Below are 16,419 nucleotides of genomic sequence, written 5' to 3'. Positions count from 1 at the left end.
CACTAAGCTCTTACAGAAAATTTGACATTTAAGCTACCAACACGACTTTCTTCTGTGGGGGCAAAAGTTGAGGGTGGGATTAACTGAAATAAGCTAGTGTTTGTGAATTTAGGTCCATGATGTTGCAGGACCTAAAAAGCGTCCTACTTTGCTTTTTTAGCATCTTTTTAAAAGGCTATATTTTAAGAATTAAAGTTGATGCCCTAAATTTAAGCTATGGGGCAAGTCTAAGCAGTAACTGTATTAGTCAGGGGTCTCCAGAAAGACAGAATCAATAGGATAGAGAGAGATATATGGAAGGGAATTTATTAGAGGGATTGGCTTACCCAGTTATGGAGGCTGAGAAGTCCCACAACAAGCTGTCTGCAAGCTGGAGACCCTGGGATGCTGGTAGTGGCTCAATTCAAATTCACAAGCTCCAGAACCAGGGAAGCCAGTGGTGTAACTCTCAGTCCAAGGTCGAAAGCCTGAGGGGAGGGGATGGGGGTGAGGAGGGGAGGTGCTTGTGTCCAAAGGCTGGGAGCCTGGTGTTGTTGTCCAAGGACAGGAGAGGAAGAGTGTATCTCAGGTACAGCAAGGTGGATGAACACATTTGCCTTTTCTCTGTTTTTGTTCTCTCTGCACCCCCAGCAAATTGGATGGCACCCACCTACATTGAGGGCAGATCTTCCCAACCTAGTCCACTCAAACTCACATGCTAATAATCTTCTCTGGAAACATCCTCACAGACATACCCAAAAATAATACTTTGCCAAGTGTTTTTTTTTTTTTTTTTTTGAGAAGGAGTTTCACTCTGTCTCCAGGCTGGAGTGCAGTGGTGCGATCTCAGCTCATTGCAACCTCCTCCTCCCAGGTTCAAGTGATTCTCCTGCCTCAGCCTCCCAAGTAGCTGGGATTACAGGCATGCGCCACCACACCCAGCTAATTTTTGTATCTTTAGTAGAGACGGGTTTCACCATGTGGGCCAGGATGGTCTCAATCTCTTGACCTCGTGATCTGCCTGCCTCGACCTCCCAAACTGCTGGGATTACAGGCATTAGCCACCGTGCCCAGCCTCTAGGCATTTCTTAATCCAGTCAAGTGGACACCTAAAATTATCCATCACAGTAATCAGTACTTTTTTCTTCTCTAGAGAGAAAAGAAAGTTGGTGGAAAATGTATCTTTTTCCTATGTCCTGGCCCTAATTACAAAGACTATTCGTACCCAAGTTGACTAAATGTGTACAGATTGTTCCCGGAAGAAGAGATAGAACATATCCAAGGCAACCTGAACTGGGCTTTGGTTATGTGGTATTGTATCAATTATATAATGAAACAGCTTTGAGAACAATGAAATGTGATTCAGTGACTTATATCCATCTAGAAATCATCCTGGGTCACTGTCCTTGGCTTCAGAAGTAACAACTATAGTAGTTATTTTGTTGTTTTGTTTTCAAGCTAATTCACAGTGCTTTCTTCTCTTAAAGAGGAATAGTCCACTAAAGCAAATGGAGAAAAGAGAATACAAAGGGAAATTTATTTTGCCAGCATTTATTACTGAATCTTAGCCATTACCAGGAGAACTGGAAGTTAAGCCACAATTGTGGCATAGTGTAGGCTACATATACATCTTCTTCATGAACTCCTTTATCTCATTTTTTGTTCCATCATCTCCGGTAGCATTTGTGGGGATTCAATAATTCATTTATTCATTCATTCACTCATTTATGCATTCTTTCAACAAATATCCACTGAGCACTCACCACATGCTTAGCACTGTATTCGGTGCTGGGCATATAGATGTGGTCCCTGCTCTCATGAAGCAGACAGTGTAGCAAGGGAGACAAACAATAACCAAACAAACACACAAATATCTATGTTCAAATTACAATTGCTGCTGTGAAGAAACAGAACATGTACCTAGAGAATATCAGAGAACCAAACCTAGTCTGGGGAGGGGTAACAGAAAAGGGTTTCTTAAGGATGTAAGATTTCAGCTGAAAAATAAAGAATACCTGGACTTAGGTAAAGAGGGTGTTGGGGGAAGGAGAGCAGTAAGGTTTCTGGGTGCAAGGGGTAGCAAATATGAAGACCCAGGGTGAGTACAGCTTGGGGAGTTCCAGGAAATGAAAGTCAGTGTGCCTAGGGTAAACCTGGGGGAGGTCAACTAGAGGTAAGGTTGGAAATGTAGGCTGGAGCAAAGTCATGTAGAATCTCACAGGCTAAGGTTGGGAATTTGGAATTTATTATAAGTGCTTGGAGGAAGAGAATATATTAGGAGACAAGAATGGAAAAGGAGAGATAAGTTAGAAGGCTATTGCAATAAGGTAGGCAAGTTATTATTCTGTATGTTAGCCTAAATAAAATTTATTACTGATTTTATTCTAATTAGAAAAAATACATAGTGACTGCTATGGTTTGAATATAGTATGTTCCCACCAAAACACATGCTAAGGCTTGGTTCTCAATGCAGCAATGTTGGGAGGTGGGGTCTAGTGGGAGGTGTTTGGGTCATGGGGGAAGATCCCTCATGAATAGATCAATGTTGTCTCGCAAGAGTGAGTGCTCACTCTCATGGGATTGGATTACAATGCAAGAGTGGATTGTTATAGAATGAAGTTGCTCTTCATGTTTTCTCTCTTTGCACATGCCTGCTGGCCCTCCCACCTTTACACTGTGAGATGAAACAGCACCTGGCCCTCTCCAGAATCCAAGTAGATGCTGGGCCCATGCTTCTTGGACTTCTGACCATCAGAATCTTGAGCCAATTAAACCTCTTTATTATAAATTACCCAGTCTCAGATATCCTCTCATAGCAACTGAAAACGGACTAAGACACTGACATACTCCAAGCAGGAAACTTTAACAATAGAAAAGCTCTTTAAAAATGAAGCAAAATTTAAAATCACCTGTAAGCCAACAAACCATAAATAACCACTGCTACCATTTTGATGCCTCTTCCCAACCTTTTATTTTCAATGTGTAACATTGATGTTATTTTTTCCCAAATGGGATGATATTGCACACAGTGGTTTTATAATCCACTTTAATTTCCAAGTGTATTCCTTTTTAAAACATATATTTTTTTCCTGAATTCTAATTGTATCGCATTGTGGTAAAAGAATGTGATAAATAATCTGTGTATTTTAAAAGACAATCTTGTGTAATTGTTGGGTACTGAATTCTACATATGTCAATTCAAGTTTTTTGTTCACATCTTCTACATTCTTGATCATTTTTGGTCTGCTTTATCTGCCAACACTAACAGGTATATTAAAATTTACCACTGATTACAGATTTGTCGGTTTCTCCTTGTAATCCTGTCCATTTTTGTTTTATATATTTTGAGGTTATATTTTTGGGTACAGACAGATTTAGAATTGTTATATCTTCCTAGTGGATTACTCCTTTTATCAATAGGCTGTGAAACTCTTTAACCCTAATAAGTGTTGTTTTAATGTATGTTTTGTTTACCATTAACATGGCTGTATCATTTTGGTTAGTATTTGTCAGGCATACTTTATTTTCTATCACTTTCCATGTTTTCCATGTTTTTAGATAAGATTTTTATTAACAGCATGTAGCTAAATCTGGGATTTTAAAATTTAACCAAGATTCTGTCTAAACTCACAAGTTTTAGTCCAGTTGCTTTTATTGTGATTAATGATACATGTGGCTGTATTTATATCATTTTATCATGAGATTAATCTTTTATTCTTCTTTTTCCTCCTTTCTTGCCATTGGTCAATTTTTAAATATTTTTTCCTCTTACTGGTTTGAAAATTATATATTCTGTGTTTTTTTTTTAACATAAATGTCTAAAGTTTCTCAGTAGTTCTACCCTCCCATAAAATAATACAAGGACTTAGTTTTAACCCAACCACGCCTCTCTCACTTTGTATGTTACCGAATTATTCATCATCATTATTGTTTTTAACAGTCAGTGCTTGTCTAGATTTACCCATGTGTTTACCAGTATCTTTTTTCACCATCCTTTTCCCACATCAATGCTTCCTTTCTGAATGTACACACTTTAGTGTTTCCCTTAGCAAAGGGAGTTCTTTATTTTCTCACTTAATTTCTGAAAATATTTTTATTTCTCTCATTCTTGAATACTAATTTAACTGGGTTTAGAAATCTAGGTTGACAGTTATTTTCCCTCAGACAGGGAATTTCTCTCAGACAGTTATTTTCCCTCAGAACTTTGAAGATATTATTTACCTGTATTCTAGCCTATACTGTTGTAATGTAAAAGTCTTTTGTCTGTCTTGTTGCTTTGTGGATAATCTGTCTTTTCTCTCTGGTAGTTTTAAAGATTTTTCTCTTTTTTTTTTTGTGTTCTACAATTTGACTATAATATGTTTAGATATAGATTTATTTATATTTTTTTTAAGTTGGCACTTGTACTTCTTAAGTCTTCCACCAATCCATGAAAATTCTCAGCCGTTATCTCCTTGAATATTGCCTTTCTCCCATTTTCTGTATTTTTCTTCTGGAAGTCCTCTTAGGTAAAGGTTGAATCTTTCATTCTATCCTCCATGTCTTTTACCCTCTGTCATATTTTTCATCTCTCTTTGTTCTTAATACTGGGTAATTTTCTCAAATCTATTCTCCAGTTTAATAATTCTCAGGATTCTGATCTTGCCAGTGATTATGTCCACTGACTCCCCCTCATAGTGAAATGAGATAGTTCCCTTTACCCCTTCGCAGGACTCGTGAAGGTGTTGGCTCATTTACTCAGCCTGCAGCTCTCAACCCCTTGTGGGAGGGGGGAGCACACAGGTCAGCAAGTGCAGAGGCCAAGATGAGCACTTCTGGGTAGCTGGCCTGAGCAGAGCTCTGTGCAGGCCTGCAGCAGCGTCTAGGGGTTGCCCATGACCCCTGGAGCCCCAGAGGGAATGTATTACAGTGTGCTCTTTTAGCTTTGCCATCCATAGACAGCTTAAGTGTTAAACAGTTCAGTGGAGGGTCAGTGTGCCAGCCTCTTACACCTGCACCTGGGCACTTGTCCAGTGTCCAGGAAGAATCAGGTTGCATGAATTAATTGACGAGTGGTGAATGTGGAAGATTTTATTGAGCAGTGGAAGTGACTCTCAGTGGGATGGGGAGCTGAAAAGGGGATGGAGTGGGAAGGTGGTCTTCCCCTGGAGCTCAGCCATTCCTGGACAAACTCCTCGCTGAGGTCCTGCCATCAAGCCATTCCTCTGAAGTCAGATTGCTTCTCTCTGACATCCAGCTACTTCTCTTCTCTTCTTCTCTGCTACTCTGCCACTTTGCCAGTGGGGCCTAGGGTTTTTACAGGTACAGGATTGGGGGGGGCAAGGTGAGCCAGGGTGGTTTTGGAAAAGGCAACATTCAGACAAGAAAACAGGAATGCATGTTCTCACTTTGGGCCATGGGTCCAGGCTTGAGGGTGTGGCCCTCACTGGGGACTGCCCTCTTCTACCCAGTGTTTCCCTGCCCTCTGTTGATATCAATAGTAGGTAATTTACTCTTGTATTTTTTATTATGATATCCCTTTTCATGGGGCTTTAAAAAAATCTGTGAAAATCTCTTGTGGTCTCTGTTATGGGAGCATCCTTCCAAAGCAGTTTTACCTTTGCTTCTGCCAAAAAACCTCAGAGTTAATGTTCCCAGGCCATTCAGGTAGAATAAATTAAAACGGAAACCCTATTTGAGTTCCAGGCCTGTGCTTTAATTCTCAGAGGAATTTTTTTCTTCCACCTGAAGCTTAGACAGAGACAGATAAGATTCCTTGTTGTTTCCCTGTGCCGAGATGCACAGAATCTGAGCTTTATGATAGGCCATGGCCTAAGACATCTTCTGTCTCTGTGCATGTTAAAAATTGAGACTCCCTTACCAGGGCAACCACAACTTTCACAAGATTACCACTCTGGTTTTCAGTTTTCTCCTCATTTTTGGCTTTTGGGAGTTTTCCCTTATTTATTGGGGGCTCAGTTATTCAATTAAAAGAAATTTTGTATATCTTACCTTGTGCTAATAGAAGTTTATATCAAAAAGTAATTAGTTGACTATATTGCTGCACATGGCTGGTGTGCTTTCTTAACTTAGCAATACATTTCAAATATCTTCTCATGTTGATATTCTTCAACATGATTGTTATAGATTGAATTTCCTAGAGAGCAGACTCCAAGTCAGACAAAAAGTTTACTGGGGAGTACTCTTGGAATCAACACTTGTGGGGAGAAGAAAAGGAAGCAAAATTGGACAAAGAGGTTGAGCTATGATGCAGTCATACCAAGGCCTTAGCAGACCACATGGGGAGCTCTGAATCTGGAATAAACTTCCAGAATTGTTTCCATTTGGAGCATGGAGGCTGAGACTATACTCCTGCACCGACTGGCCATTGAATGCAAACTGCACCCGGGAAGGAGCATAACCTTAGGTTAGGTCACTCTCTTCAGCCAAAGGCAGAGAAGAATGACAGCAGAGAGTTGTCTGCCAGCAGCCCTCTCAGTATCTGGGAGAATAAGCCCTTTGTCTTGAAGCAGAATATGGATGACACAGAATAGTGTCCACAACAATGATTTTAAATGGTTTGAAGTCTCATATATATATATGAACTCTGAATATCCAATAATGATTATTTCTGTTTTTTCTATATGAATAATATATGAATAAGACTGATATGAGCATTATTGTACATTCTCTTTGTCCGCATCTTCTATTTTATTCCTCAGGTTAAAGTCCTAGAAGTGAAATTGCTCTATATGCACATTTCTAAATATTTTGATAAATTTAACCAAATTGCCTGTCAAACGGCTCATATTAGTAAGCATTTCTCTACACCCTAAGAAACCCTGAATAACATCATCCTTTTTAATGATTTACAGTTTAATAAGGAAAAATAACATTATATCATTTTACAAATTATATTCCTTGACATACTTAGTGAGGTTGAACAATTTATCATACATTTATTGGCTATTTATGCTCTTGTTTTGAGGTCTATTTATTCTTGTCTTTTGCTAATTTTTCTATTAGAGTATTTAATTTTTTCTTACTGATTTGTCAAACCTTCTTATATATTAAGAATAGTAAAGTTAACTATCTGTAACATATTTTACAAACATTTCTCACAGGATTTTTTGTCTTTCAATTGTGTTTAGTATTTTTAATAGGAAGTTTTTATGTTTCATAGCATATTCTTAGGTTATTCACTTATTTTTATTCTGGTGGTATTAAGATTTCATCTTTTACTTTTAACTGTATCCAACTGGAATTTATTTTGGAACAATTAATTTTTGGCTTTTTAACTCTAGAGCTGAACATTATAAAATATGTTTAAAACATTCACTGTCACACTCTACTTTCTCCCATTTAATTTTACTATGAAATCATCCACAAATTTTGCTGCTAGAAGAGCAGTTGATGATTTATAATATATTATAAAGCAATGGAATTTGAGTGCAATGCATTTTTAGTCAATTCCCCTGACAAGATAATTTTTAAATGTTTCTATTTGACTTTAAAATACATTTCACATATGTACATTTCACACATACATGAATAGGTCTTACACTAAATTTATACCAGTCCAAATTTCCGAAGCCTCATTATGAACATCCAACTTGAGAGGTGATGGGAAGCAACCAGTTTTCCTTATCCTGCTAATCCGTTTAAATGCCTTTTTGTTTCTTACTTACATGCAGAAAATGACTGTATCACCTGTGAAAGGAAAATAAATATCGGTACCCCCAAATCACTAAGCCAAAGGGAAAAGTCAAGCTGGGAACTGTGTCAGGCAAATATGCCTCCCATTCTATTCCTAAATAAGATAGCTACAAAGATAAAAAAGCTACATACCTCCCTCACAATTTGCCCATGAGGAAATTCCTTGTGAACAAAGGATAGACAGAACTCAAAGTTATCCCTCTGCTCATGTGAGACAAATGCATACCTGACTGCTTCCTTTGCCCTATTGTTTCACTAAGCCAGACTAAGGCATAAGCGACTATTCCTTAAATTGTGCATTCAGTGAAAAGCTAATCAGAAACTCAAAAAAAAAAAAATGCCACCATTTGTCTCTTATCTACCTGTGACCTGGAAGCCCCCTCCCTGCTTTGAGTTGTCCTGCCTTTCCGGACAAAACCAATGTACATCTTACATGTATTGATTGATGTTTCATGTCTCCCTACAATGTATAAAACCAAGCTGTGCCTCGACCACCTTGCGCACATGTTGTCAGGACCTCCTGAGGCTGTGTCAGGGGCACGTCCTTAACCTTGGGAAAATAAACTTTCTAAATTCGTTGAGACTTGTCTCAGATACTTTTTGGTTTACACATATTTCAACCTAAGCAGTGCTTTTACCTAAATACATTGAATATTCTCACACTCAGGAAGGGGAATTGAATGGATGAGTAGTGTGTGAAAGGTAATTTTTTTTCTTTGAGATGGAGTTTCACCCTTGTCACCCAGGCTGGAGTGCAATGGCATGATCTCGGCTCACTGCAACCTCCACCTCCTGGGTTCAAGCAATTCTTCTGCCTCAGCCTCCTGAGTAGCTGGGATTACAGGTGCCCACCACCATGCCTGGCTTATGTTTGTATTTTTAGTAGAGATGGGGTTTCGCCCTGTTGGCCTGGCTGGTCTCGAACTCCTGGCCTCAGGTGATCCACCTGCCTCAGCCTCCCAAAATGCTGGAATTGGCGCCACCACACCCGGTAGAAAGATAATTATTTCTGTTTAAAGCATTTTCCATGTGCATAACGCACAGTACAGGGAAAGGCAAGGCCAAAGGTGACATGGAATCTTTATGCCAATAAGAAAAGCCCCACCCTATTGAAGAAAAGGTTAAAAAAAACAAAAAAAGGCATCCGTCGTAAACAAATTACAACCTCCACCACTACCCCAGGTAGATAAATTAGGAAAAGGCCTTCAACATTGCTATGTTGACTTTTGGCTTCAACTTCCTGCCTCTTTCTCAAATGCCTTTGGGCCTATACAACCTTAGGCAGTACCTTCTCTCATCCTCCTTTTTGTTGTCCTCTTCAATTCTTGCTATACTACAGGCTTTAACGGTCAGTTAAGGAATCCAAATAAAGTCTGTAATTTAGTTAATAATGTTATACCAATGTTAACTTCTCAGTTCTGATCATTGTACTATAGTTATGCAAGACATTAACATGAGGGGAAGCTGAGTGAAAGAAATACGAAAACTCTGTATGATTTTTGCCACTTCTCGTGGGTCAAAAATTATTTTTTATAAAAAGGTTGTTTAAAAAAGTCAGTAGAGAGGGCAGAGTGAGATGGCAGTGTAGGACTCTCCATTAATCATCCCCCCACAAAAACATCAATTTGAACACATGAAAAAATCTTTACAAGAGCTAAGGAAACAAGGTGCAAGATCACAACACCTAATTTTAGCATAATAAGACACACTGAAGAGGATGGAAAGGGCAATTTTACATTACTCACTTCACCCCTCCCCCAACCCCAGGCTGCATGGCTATAAGTAAGTTTAACCAGGGAGGTGAAAGAGCTATACAATGAATAATATAAAACACCAATGAAAGAAATTAAAGAGACAAATAAATGGAGAGATACCCTGTGTTCATGGATTGGAAGGATTAATATTGTTAAAGTGGCCATACTACTGAAAACAATCTACAGATTCAATGCAATCCTTATCGAAATACCAATGACAGTCTCCACAGAAATAAGAGAAACTGTACTAAAATATGTATGGAACCAAAAAATACCTGGAATAGCCAAAACAATCTTAAGCAAAAAGAACAAAGCTGTAGGCATCACAATACCTGATTTCAAAGTATGTTACAAAGCTCTAGCAACCAAAACAGCATGCTACTGACATAAAAACAGACAAATACACCTACAAACTAAAAATAAAATCCTAAGCCCCCCCACTCTCTGAACAGACCAACTATTGGCCAAAGGGATCCCAGAAAAACCTTAAAAACTGAATTATTGCTTATAACGGGAAGGAAGGTTAGATGTGCCTTGTTATACTCCCTCCTTTTTGGAGATTATGCACAACTGACCAACATTAATGTTAAAATAGAGATCATAAGACTAACAAAACAGACTTTGTGACAATAAGATAACAAATTATAAACAGGACCTAACTCCTGATCCAGTGTATTGGTTAACAGATATATCTATCTTACCTTTGTGAAAGGAAAATAAATCTTGGGGCCCCAAAATCACTAAGATAAAGGAAAAAGTCAAGCTGGGAACTACTTAGGGCAAACCTGCCTCCCATTCTATTCAAAGTCATTCCTCTGCTCAAGGAGATGAATGCATATCTGATTGTCTAAATTGACTGACACCTATCTCAGGTTTTGGGGGTCCACAGGTGCCAAGAACACACAAATGGATAGATTCAAGTGTCTTGAATCAATGGTGCTGGAAAAAACTGGGTATCCATATGCAGAATAATGAAACTAGACCCTTATCTCTCATCATATATGAAATTAAACTCAAAATGGATTAAAGACTTAAATGTAAGACCCCAAACTATGAAATTACTGGTAGAAAACACAGAAAAACACTTCATGATGTTGGTCTAGGCAAGGATTTTTTTTGGATAAAACCTCAAAAGCACATACAATAAAAGCAAAACTAGACAAATGGATTACATCTCACAAATAAGTTTCTGCATAGCAAAAGAAACAATTAACAGAGTGAAAAGACAGCCTACAGAATGGAAGAAAATATTTGCAAACTATATATTGACAAGGGGTTAATATGCAAGATATATTAGAAACTCAAACAACTCGATAACAACAACAAAAAACCAATTGAAAAATGGGTGCATTACCTGAATAGACATTTCTCAAAAGAAGAAATACAAATGGACAACAGGCATGTGAAAAAATGCTCAATATCGCTAATAATCGGGGAAATGCAAATCAAATCCACAATGAGATATCACCTCACTCCAGTTAAAATGGCCACTATCAAAAAGAGAAAAAGATAATAAGTACTGGCAAGTATGTGGAGTACTTACACACTGTGATGGGAATGTAAATTGGTATAACCATTATGAAAAACAATATAGATGTTCCTCAAAAAAATAAAAATAGAACTACCATATGATCCAGCAATCCCACTATTGGGCATATATCCAGAAGAATTGAAATCAATGTGTTAAAGTGATATCTGCACTTCCATGTTTATTGCAGCGCGATTCACAATAGCCAAGATATGAAATCAGACTAGGTATCCATCAGTAGATGAATGGATAAAGTATAGTATACATACAATGGAATATTATTCAGCCTTAAAACAGAATGGACTCCTATCATTTGTGGCAACATATGATATGTGACCTGGAGGTCATTATGTTAAGTGAAACAAGCCAAGCACAGAAAGACAGATATTGTTTGTTCTCACTCATATGTGGGAGCTAAAAAACAAACAAACAAACAGAAAAAGTGGGACTCATGAAGATAGAGAGTAGATTGGTGGTTACTGGAGGCTGTGAAGGGTAGAGGAGAGGGGAGGATGAAGAGAGGTCGATTCATTGGTACAGATATACACTTAGAAGAAATAAGACCTGGTGTTCGATAGATCAGTATGGTGACTATAATTAACATGAATTGATTGTACATTTCAAAATATCTGGGAGAGAAAAATTTAAATATTCATAGCACAAAGAAAAGATAAATATTTAAGGTACTAGATATCCCAATTACCCTAACTTGATTATATGAATATATTAAATTATCACATGTACTCTGAAAATATGTACAGCTATTATGTATAAAACAATTTTTTAAAGAAAAAAATTAATGTAAAAATAAATTTAGAAAAGAAAATGTGGTATATATACACAATGGGATGTTACTTAGCCATAAAACGAATGAAATCCTGCCATTTGTGACAACATGTATGAGCCTGGAGGACATTATGTTAAATGAAATAAGCCAGACACAGAAAGACAAATACCACGTGATCTCACTCATATGTGGAATCTAAAAAAGTTGATCACATAGCAGTAGAGAGTAGAATGGTGGTTACCATAAGCTGGGGTCATTAGCAGTGAGGATGGGGGATGGAGAGATGTTGATTAAAGGATACACAATCATAGTTAGAAGAGGAATAAATTTTAAGAGAAACACAGCAAGGTGACTGTAGTTAATGGTGACATATTCTTAAAAAATGTAAAGAGAGTGAATGTTATGTACTCTTACCACAAAAATAGCTAAGTGAGGTAATGCATTTATTAATTAACTAGATTTAACCATCCCATGATGTATATGTACTTAAAAACATCATGTTGTACACAATAAAAACATAAAATGTTATCTGTCAATTTTTTCTTTTATTTTTATTCCTTTTATTCTTTTTCTTTTTTTCTTTGTTTCTTATCTGTCAAATTAAAATAATTTTTTTTAAAGTCAGTCCACGGGAAAATCAGCTACGGGGATTTTGATCCTAGCCCCACAGCTCTGTCTTCCTTTGCAGCTCTGATCTTTCTTTATTTTTTGTCGTCCACACCTGTGGTGTGCTTCCAATTTTGCTGGATATATTGCACAAAGCAGGGAATCTGTTTGTAGATTACAGCTGGTTTTCTTTCCCAAATACAACCTGTTCAACATAAAGACATAAACAATAAGCTCAATCTCAATTTCAATAAAGTTGATTAATCAACTTCTTTGCTAGGCACTGTGGGGGTGGTATACAGAACTATACAGTAAAAAATTTTACAATTAAGTTTAGAAGACATGAGTAGCACACATAATACAAAAGAAAACATGTAAGTGACAATATGTAAGTCAGTTAAATTGTGTACTTCAGGACGTTAGTGAAAATGGGGGGATCAGAACTTGCAAAAATCCTCCCCTCCATAAAGCAACAAGAACATTAAGTGAAAACTCTAAGAATTAACTTTTCCAGAACCTAGAAATGTAACCAAAAGCTTACAACAATCAAGGATACATTTATTCGACAGAAATAACTGAATCTGAGTAAAAACAGCAAAATCTGTGGCATTTCAACCTACCCTATTCCCATCCTAATTCCCTTCCCAGTTCTACAATAGCTTTGAAAATCAATAGACTTCAATCAGAGTAAAAACAAGAAGCTGGGGAAACAGTAGAGGGAGCAAAATGCAGTTAGAGCTTCTTCAGAGTTTCATGCCCAGAATTACTCTGCTACCTAAACAAGAAAAACACTCAACAAGAAAAGAAAACTATCGACCAATATCTCTTGCAAATATAGATTCAAAAATCCTCAACAAAATGCTAGTGAATGAAATCCAGCAACATAAAAAAGGATCATACACCATTACCAAGTAGGATTTATCCAAGGAATGGAAGGTTGGTTCAACATATAAATATCAATCAATATAATATACTATATTAATAGAATAAAGGACAATTACTTCATGATCATCTCAATAGATACAGAAAAAGCATTTGACAAAATTAAACATCCTTTGCGACAAATATGCTCAAAAAATTAAAAATAGAAGGGTATTTTCTTACTCTCTATATTAGGCCATTCTTGCATTGCTATAAAGAATTAACTGAGGCTGGGCGCAGTGGCCCACGCCTGTAATCTCAGCATTTTGGCAGGCCGAGGTGGGTGGATCACCCGAGGTCAGGAGTTCGAGACTAGCCTGGCCAACATGGTGAAACCCCGTTTCTACTAAAAATACAAAAATTAGCTGGGCGTGGGGATACACGCCTGTAGTCCCAGCTACTTGGGAGGCTGAGGTAGGAGAATCGCTCGAACCCGGGAGACGGAGGTTGCAGTGAGTTGAGATAGCACCACTGCACTCCAGACTGGGTGACAGAGCAAGACTCTGTCTCAAAAAACAAAACAACAACAAACAAAAAAAACGGAGACTGGGTAATTTAATAAAGAAAAATGTTTAATTGGCTCACAGTTCTGCAGACTGTACAGGAAACATAGCAACATCTACTTCTGGGGAAGCCTCTGGAAGCTTACAATCATGGAGGAAGGCCAAGAGGGAGCTTGCATGTTACATGGTGAAGGCAGGAGCAAGAGAGCCAGTGGGGAGGTACTACACATTTTTAAATGACCTGATCTCATGAAAACTCTCTCTCTACCATGAGGACAGTACCAGGGAGAGTAGTGCTAAGCCATTCATGAGAAATCTGCCACCATGAGCCAATCACTCCCCACCAGGCCCCACCTCCAACATCGTGGAATATATTTCAATGAGATTTAGGCAGGGATACACATCCACACTATATCAGCTCCCTACCCTTTGCTCATTACCACTGTTCTTTTTATTGTCTCTATGTTTTGCCTTTTTCCAAATGTCATATAATTGAAATTATACAGTATATAGCCCTTATGAGAGTAATATAGTGTGTCCCTGCCCAAATCTCATATTGAAATATAATCCCCAGTGTTGGAGGTGGGGCCTGGTGTGAAGTGATTGAACCGTGGGCACGGATTTCTCATGAATGGTTTAGCGCGATCCCCCTTGGTACTGACTGGCTTCTTTCTTTGTCCATTTTTAATTAAGTTGTTACTTTATTATTCAGTTGTAATGCTTCTTTATATATTCTGGATATTAGTCCCATATTAGATATATAGTTCCAAAATATTAATATTTTCTCCTATTCCATGCATTGTCATTTTACTTTCTTGATAATGTCCTTTAAAGTGCAAATATTTTTAATTTTAACAAAGTCCAATTTATCTACTTTTTATTTGGTTGCTTGTGCTTTTTGTGTCATGGCTAAGAAACAGTTGCCTAGCCCAGGTCGTGAAAATTCATACCAAATCATTGCCTAATCTAAGATCAAAAAGTTTTATACCTATGTTTTCTTCTAAGAGTTGTAGTTTTAGCTCTTACATTTAGGTATTTGATCTATCTTTAAATAATTTTTATATATGAGATGAGGTCAGGATCATGTGTATGTACAGTTGTCCTAGCACCATTTGTTAAAAAAAAGATTGATGCCCAACATTGAAGAGTCTTAGCACCCTTATTGAAAATCAATTGGCCATAAATGTATGGCTTTATTTTTGGACTACCAATTCTATCCCATTAATCTATATTACTATCCTTATGCCAATACCACATGCTTTTTTATTACTGTACCTTTGTAGAAAGTTTTAAAACTGGGATGTGTGATTTCTCCAACTTCGTTCCTCTTCGTTCATCTTTTTCATGATTGTTTGGACATTTCCAGGTCACTTGCATTTCCATATGAATTTTAGAATCAGCTTGCTGATTTTAAAAAATGAAACCAGTTTGGATTTTAATAGAGCTTGTGTTGAATTTGTAGATTAATTTGTAGTATTTCTACCTGACCAATATTAAATCTTCCAATTCATGACCATGAAATGTCTTCTCATTTATTTATGTTTTCTTTAATTCCTTTAAACAGTATTTTGTGGTTTTCCATGTACAAGTCATACTGTTTTCTAAAAAAATTGTTTCTAACTTTTTTATTTTTTAATGCTATTATAAGTAGAATTGTTTTCTTACTTCATTTTCAGATTGTTCATTGCTACTGTATAGAAATACAAATTATTTTTGTATGTTGATCCTGTTTACTACAATTTTGCTGAACTTGTTTATTGACTCTAAGAGCTTTTTTTGTTTTGTTTTGAGATGGAGTCTTGCACTGTTGCCCAGGCTGGAGTGCAATGGCGTGGTCTCAGCTCACTGCAACCTCTACCTCCCAGGTTCAAGCAATTCTCCTGTCTCAGCCTCCCAAGTAGCTGGGATTACAGGTGTGCACCACCATATCTGGCTAATTATTATTATTTTGTATTTTTAGTAGAGATGGGGGTTTCACCATGTTGGCCAGCCTAGTCTCGAACTCCTGACCTCAAGTGATCTGCCCCCCTCAGCCTCTCAAAGTGCTGGGATTACAGGTGTGAGCCACTGTGCCCAGTCTCTAGCTCTAAGAGTTTTTGAAGCATTCTTTGTGGTTTTCTTTTTCTTTTATTTTTGAGACAGGGTCTCACTCTGTTGCCCAGGCACGATCTTGGCTCACTGCAACATCTACCTCCTGGGTTCAAGCAATTCTCCTGTCTCAACTTCCTGAGTAGCTGGGATTACAGGCTCGGTCACCATGCCAGGCTAATTTTCATATTTTTAGTAGAGACAGGGTTTCTCCATGTTGCCCAGGCTGGTCTAGAACTCCTGGCCTCAAGTGATCTGCCTGCCTTGGCCTCCCAAAGTGCTAGGATTACAGGCATGAACCACCATGCCTGGCCTCTGTGTGTTTTTCTTTTTCTTTTTTTTAAATTTATTTGTTAATGTTTTTCTATACACAAAATTATATTATGTGAAAATAGAGTTAGTCTTCCTTTCCAATCTAGATGGTTTTTATTTCTTTTCCTTGCCTAATTGCTCTGGCTAGTGTCTCTAGTAAAATTTTGAATAGAACTTGTAAAAATGGATAAATAAATATTGGAGTATAACTCATTAAAGTATAAAATTGTGTTCATACTCATATAA

At 37.5% G+C, this 16,419-nt stretch overlaps 1 protein-coding gene across 3 annotated transcripts in view; it reads right to left on the bottom strand.

Annotated features, from left to right (window-relative positions):
* Positions 1-432, bottom strand: part of NUP62CL (nucleoporin 62 C-terminal like) — a 120,766-nt gene extending 120,334 nt beyond the window's left edge. Inside the window, exon 1 of one of the 3 annotated variants that reach the window (XM_021932501.2) lies at positions 327-432. The gene's annotated coding sequence lies outside the window, so the exon portion shown is untranslated. The remainder of the gene's footprint in view (positions 1-326) is intronic. The other 2 variants (XM_021932502.2, XM_009198073.4) reach the window with 2 other exon arrangements.
* Between the last annotated feature and the right edge of the window lie 15,987 nt (positions 433-16,419).

This window comes from Papio anubis, chromosome X (genome assembly GCF_008728515.1).
Source record: "Papio anubis isolate 15944 chromosome X, Panubis1.0, whole genome shotgun sequence".
Lineage (NCBI taxonomy): Eukaryota > Metazoa > Chordata > Mammalia > Primates > Cercopithecidae > Papio > Papio anubis.
This window is presented reverse-complemented; position numbering and strand designations above follow the sequence as displayed.